This window comes from Penaeus vannamei, chromosome 21, assembly GCF_042767895.1.
Source record: "Penaeus vannamei isolate JL-2024 chromosome 21, ASM4276789v1, whole genome shotgun sequence".
Classification (NCBI taxonomy): domain Eukaryota; kingdom Metazoa; phylum Arthropoda; class Malacostraca; order Decapoda; family Penaeidae; genus Penaeus; species Penaeus vannamei.
Window position 1 is genome coordinate 16,708,724 of NC_091569.1, and position 6,151 is coordinate 16,714,874.

General features: G+C 44.1%; 1 protein-coding gene across 1 annotated transcript in view; it reads right to left on the bottom strand.

Moving 5' to 3' along the window:
- Window positions 1-2,303: 2,303 nt before the first annotated feature.
- LOC138865467 (uncharacterized) overlaps window positions 2,304-6,151 on the bottom strand; it is a gene marked incomplete in the record, with an annotated part of 66,738 nt that continues 62,890 nt past the window's right edge. The window contains 1 exon segment of the mRNA XM_070135991.1: window positions 2,304-5,816.

Genomic DNA, 6,151 nt, shown 5'->3' on the forward strand with positions numbered 1-6,151 from the left:
TCTCCCCGCAAATGTCTATTCACCTAAACGCACTCACCTTGCAGGGCAATTTACATGGCAATCGAATCAACGTCGCCGCCGAAGTTTTCTGCCACCGGCGCGCACGACTCGCCCAGTTCGGGAGATTCCGTTAATGGAGAAGCAGACTCTTTTTTAGTCGGAAAACCTCCTCGAATGGCAAGCAGTTCCCTTTTTTCCCCGAAGGATCCCGGACGTGCCTTTCAAGTTCAGAAGGTCCGCCAGGAATCCCCGAAAGTTGGTCGTTAGCATGTTCGAACTCTGTCTACAACTCGTGTTACTGATAAGGTTTTGGGTCTGACTTGGATATCAACTTCTCCCGAGAATGTCGCGGGATGAAGTTTAATTACGTTGATGTTGGAGGAATATTATCAATGATGCCATAGAAAAGGAATGCGTAATAAGGGGACCGTCAGCGTAGTTCAGTTCCTCGGAATTTCTTCTTATATTTCTACGATAATTCGCATTACCTTCATCTCAGAGAATTAATTTCTTGCTATAAATCATATCATGTCAAGATTAACATAGCATGTTTGCTTATAATATCAAAATAATTTTCATTTCTATTTTCATTCTTATTTCATTAAGGATTTTTAGAAATTTTCCTGATTTACTTTCATTGTCTTTTGCAACATATAATAAGAGCCTGATATTTTTTTCAATATGTATTCTTTTCTTTCTCAAAAGTAGGTTCGGAAAAGGGGCATATTTCATTTTGTAATTTTACCTCTATGATATATTTTACTCTAAATTGTTTTAATTAGAATATCAAAACATATTTAGAGTACGTGTTGTTTACAAAATAGAATATAAAAAGACCTCTGTTGAGCTCGGCCATGGTACCTTCGTGTCGCAGAAGACTTCAATGCGCACACGAGGCTATGCTGTAATTCCATGCGAGCTAAGTCCTGGGTTTGAAATTCCACGTAATACAACACAGATCACAATCCAAAGAGGGAAGTGAAGGTGTTAGATTCAACTTACAAACTGAACCGATTTGGAAATTTGGATCTTGCAGACGCGTTTAGGACAATTAGGCAAGCCTCCTGTCGAGACAAAGCCTCTTCGATCGACTCGCTTTCCTTTCGAGTCTGATTTTCTTGGTGAACTACATGAAAAAGACTGAACTTCAATTCCACAATTTTGAAAGAAACTAAAAAATCGAAGGCTGAGGCTTTTCACTAACGGCCAAATAGTAGTTCAAGATATTACACAATTTATACAAGCGTGTGAAGAGGATATAACGCAGATTATTGTATTTCCCATCATTGCTGCATCACTGTTATGTAATACTAGGCGGTACATGTGTTATGTCCTCAGTATGAAGATCGTGTTCATACCTGGAATTTTCTTGAGAATTTATCACTGTAAATAATGTTGATCAAATATCATTTAGTCCAAATAGCAGCAAAATCAAATATTCTAGCTCTAGAATCCCTAATTTCCGTTTGGAAATCATTAAACCACAGAACAGAAAATATGAAGTTATTACGCGAGGTCCCACATTCCCGGTGATAAATTAATCATTCACAAAAGTGTGCAATCCTAGCGTGATACTGCTCCAGTCATGGACGTTTAGCTTGGCATGTCCGTGGAAATACTCGGTCCGTCTGCGTTTCCCTTTGACTTGCAATTCTCTGGAAACGGCAAAATTTTTCAGACTCTGAAATGTGGTTTATCACTGCAAATATGTTCTCTAATTAGCCAGCTTTGCTTTACTTCCTCGAGATGTGTCAAATGCATTTAGTAATCAGGGTTTGGTCTGAATGAGGTCCGTTTGCAATGGTTTTGATTATACTTTTACATTTGAAACTGTTCTCTTATTTTTCGTTTGTAAGAACTGTCACAGCTGTAGTTGAAGTTAATGTCTTTCATGATTTCATTTTGATTGGCATTATTGTTTCTTTTCCATCTCTGATTTTCCCATAGTTCTTGATTTAGTACTTAAGAAAATATAAAATATTTGTAAATTCAGCATACAATTTGACTGTTGTCAGTATTTTGTTAGAAGCTATTTCTTTAGATCTGCCATTCCAAATGTAGCTTAGACTTTTATCATTCAATGTATGTCTTAGATGGTTTTTCATTTTTATTGCGATTTTCATTAAAAAATACAACGTAAATGTCCATTTATGAGAAATTTTGCATAATGCAGAGGAATACTCAAGTATTTCTCTGTAACACTGTAAAATATTTTGTGTAACTGCTCAGCACCTATTAGATTTATCACCACTTAATTCTGTTCATAAAATTAAAAAAAAGAGAAGGATTAAATAACAAAAGTGTTCTTCAGAATTTTTTTATTGTACAAGGGCTGTCTTAACCAATATAGTTGAACTACGGAACAGTCAGCAGAGCAGTGCGGCGCGGCGCGGCAGGAGCGCGACCTGGAGCCAACACGACCGCGGGAGCCACAGCCGCCATCCATGACGTCACCCAGGGCCTCCAGGGCGCGCGAGCTCCTGCCGGGGAGGGAGCCGAGCCGGCCCTGCGAGCACGCGCGCACGTGCACTGCGCTCCGATCCGAGTCTCGGGGTCGAAATTAAAAAGGACATATTTCTAGTTTGCTGAACACACAGGAGAAAAATAAAAGTTACCAAACTAAAAAGACTAATCGGTAGCATAGTAAATGACACAAGGCCTGCTGGCGGCCGCAGGGGCCCAGAGCCTCCTCTTTGTGTGTAGCGGTCGCTGTCGCCAAGGAGGAACGACAGTTATATATAAAAAGCTACGTTATTAAGGCAATATACAAAACGATAATGTATTTACAATACAGTAAAGGGGAACTGCATGTATTTCCAGTAGAAGGATGCCCTGCGGTTGGGCCGCCTACCACTCAAGAACACAATAATCTGGAACTTACACACACACACACACGATCATGTAAACATCGCATGGACAAAACCCAACATCATTGTTTTTTACAGTGTACTGTGCTTCCATAAATTAGGATCCTTAACATAATGCAAAAACGCACAGTCATAGGTCTGAACAGATTATCTGCTGCCACCTTCCATAATAACAGAAAAAAATTGTATATCCTATAAAGCTTTAAAACCTAAGGCTAAACAAAACCACATTACCGTTTCTTCTGATATCCAAACATTGTCATGGCACTGCGTAACTTGCTGCGTTCTCGTTTACCTCAGTATTACAACACGGAATGAACACCTACACTTGCATCCCTACAGTGTATAAATCTGACTTAGAAATACACCAATACAAATGAAATAATAATCATATTATACACTTAACCTACAAGAACATGTGAGCACAGTAAACGATAAAATATCACAAACAGACATAATACATTTATATATATCATCTATAAATATATGCTTTTCGTCGAAACAGCAGGGTTATCACAAATGGTTTTAGAGTGAAGCTGAAAACTTACTTACAGGGGTGTTTCTCGTGGCTCTAGTAATGTGATCATGGGTGTCTGCTCGACCTCCGCGCCCGCATCGGGAGGGCGCGGGGTCTGCTCCGGGGGCGGCTGGCACGCCCCTTGTGAGTATCATTTCTTCGCCTGTCCCAGGTGACCCTGCGTGCACTCACTCTTACGGCAGCTAACTCTTTGAACCTCTGGGCAGTCTTACAACTTTTGCAAATTTTGAGTAAATTGTTATTAGGATATTCTTTGCGTGTTAGACCGGTTCTGCTTCTTCCCCAGGGAAGAGGACGAAAGTTGTTCTTTGTTAAAATTCGGTCGACTTAGAAAGCATTACATTCTCAAAACTGCTGATTACTGTTGATTTGAAAATTTCTGTTTTCGTAATTGAATAACTGGCCGGTAAATAAAAGTGAATAACAGACAATAAATGCAAAAAAGGTTTACTCAAGTTTAACAACGGCCATCTCCCCTCCCGCTACGAAAACCCTTTCTAACCGTCGGTCGCTCCACAAGTCGCCCTGTCAGCTCACGCGGCGGGGAAGGCGTCGCGTCTTGTTGGTAGTGACGGAAGTCCCATCAAGTCATGTTTATTCACTGATAATATCAGTACAGGAATTGTTAATACATATGAATTACAAAGAAATTTTCAATATAGTCCTTTCTCATAAACGCTCAATCATTTGCCTTGTGCCGAACAAGACGAGACACGGCTGGGCGTGCAAACGAAGAAACAGGTCGGCAACAGAGTCGAAGGGAAATTCAGTCTGACTTCGGCGGACGACTCACTCCTCTGGTGCTCGAGCAGCCAGGGGCTCGTTGCTGTCACCGCAGCTCTAGTAAGGAATCACCTGGCGTTAAGTACAGCATCGTTAAGTAGTGGTAGTCAACCTACGTAATCAGGTAATCAAGAATAAAACCGGTGTCTGTGAGAGGCGCAGACCGTCTTTGGCAGGTTGCTGCCCTGAAGGCTTGCGAGTTTGAAGTTTAAAGCAACTTGCGGCGCAAATAAGGCTACTACAACTAAAATCCATGGCACGTACGTGTCCTACATTTGGTATCGTAGAAACCTAGGAAATATCATGAAATCACTTAACATGTAAACGAACTAAGGCTATGTAAATCAAAACGGACTCCATGAAACTCGAGCTTCGACATTACCTTTTGTCCTATTGCTTCTGCTTTTATTTATGCCATGCCATGCGAACGCACTCACACGCATTCTCTCGCCCCACCACGAATATAAGAGTCAACATCAACTTGTTCACGGCAACTGCTCTTCGGAGAGGCTGACGCTGCTGCCGTGGCGCCACGGCCGAGTCCGACAGGCCCTGCGAGGGAGCTCTTCTGCGCCTCGAGGGCGGAGGCTTCCTTGCGGAGGCCTCTGGCGAGGGGCCGACACGTCCTGGATGTGATCGACTTCTTAAGATTTTGCTTTAACATCCCGGCCACTGGCTCGACGAGGCAACTTGTCCTTCCAGTTGAGGCGACTGCAGAGGACACCAATTCATCGTTCCACGTTTCCGACGCCAGCCAATTACTGTCCAACACTGTATCACAAGGACATTCCTGCAACCACGCAGTCTCTTGTTCTGATATAATATTAATCCAATCACAAGCAACTTTATTACAATAAAGTTTTACTTCTGATAAGACCTTGCCGTCTCAGCCACATGAATTTCCTAGAATATTTTTGACAAGGATGTTCTGCTGCGAGGGCGCCGAGCGGCTCCGCCTGTCACAGCAGCACGAATGGACAATGCATTAGTATACGTAACGTTAAGTCAGGAACAGGTGCCAGTACTTAGGGTACTGCGATCCCGAATGCTACAGAGTCGCCTAAATCAATAGGGGGAATCTGATAAAAGTCAATTTACGATAACTTAAGTATTTGACATGGGATGCGGGAATATGATAATATCAGCAGGTGATCATGCGACCAGAGACCGCCCGTGGGAAGAACGACCCCTTCGCCTTTGTCCGTTTTTCACATTCCTGACTTGGCTCGGTCCAGCTTTATCCGAATGTGAAGTCTCTTTCAACTTTGGAAAACTAAATGAATCCAGACTATCTTTGCGAGATCAAAGTAGGCATCTAGAGATCAGGTTGCACTGCATCGAGGCAACGACCCAATGCAAAATCTACACCGAATACGTTTCGAATTTGGCTCATTTGGCTCCTGCAAACAAGGCGCTCCTTCAGACAACGCGGGCGTCATTCTTCGATCCACATGGCGGAGTCGACGCTGTGATTCACCCACGAAGATATTGTGGGCGGCAGTTGAGTTGACGGAGGAGGTTCGGGCGGCCTTGGTGTGCTTGGGCGGCCGTGGGTGTTGGCCAGGGCGTGGGGTGAGGGCGGCGGCCAGAGAGGACGGCTGAGTTGTGGAGGGTCAGAGTCGCTCCGCCTGCAAGGTACCAAGGAAAAGAGTCAGTTGGGGACGAGGGAGGGGAAGGCAGGGAGGAAAAGCGGGCGAGGGGGAAGGGAAGGGAAGGGAAGGGAAGGGAAGGGAAGGGAAGGGAAGGGAAGGGAAGGGAAGGGAAGGGAAGGGAAGGGAAGGGAAGGGAAGGGAAGGGAAGAAGAGGGGGGGAGGGGGAGGGAGGAGAGCGAGAGAGAGGGGAGAGAAGGGAAGGGGGAGGGAGAGGGAGGGAGACAGGGGTGAGGAACAAAAGGAGGGAGACAGGGGTGAGGAATAAAAGGAGGGGGAGAGGGAGAGAGGAGACAGAAGGAGAAGGGGGAGAA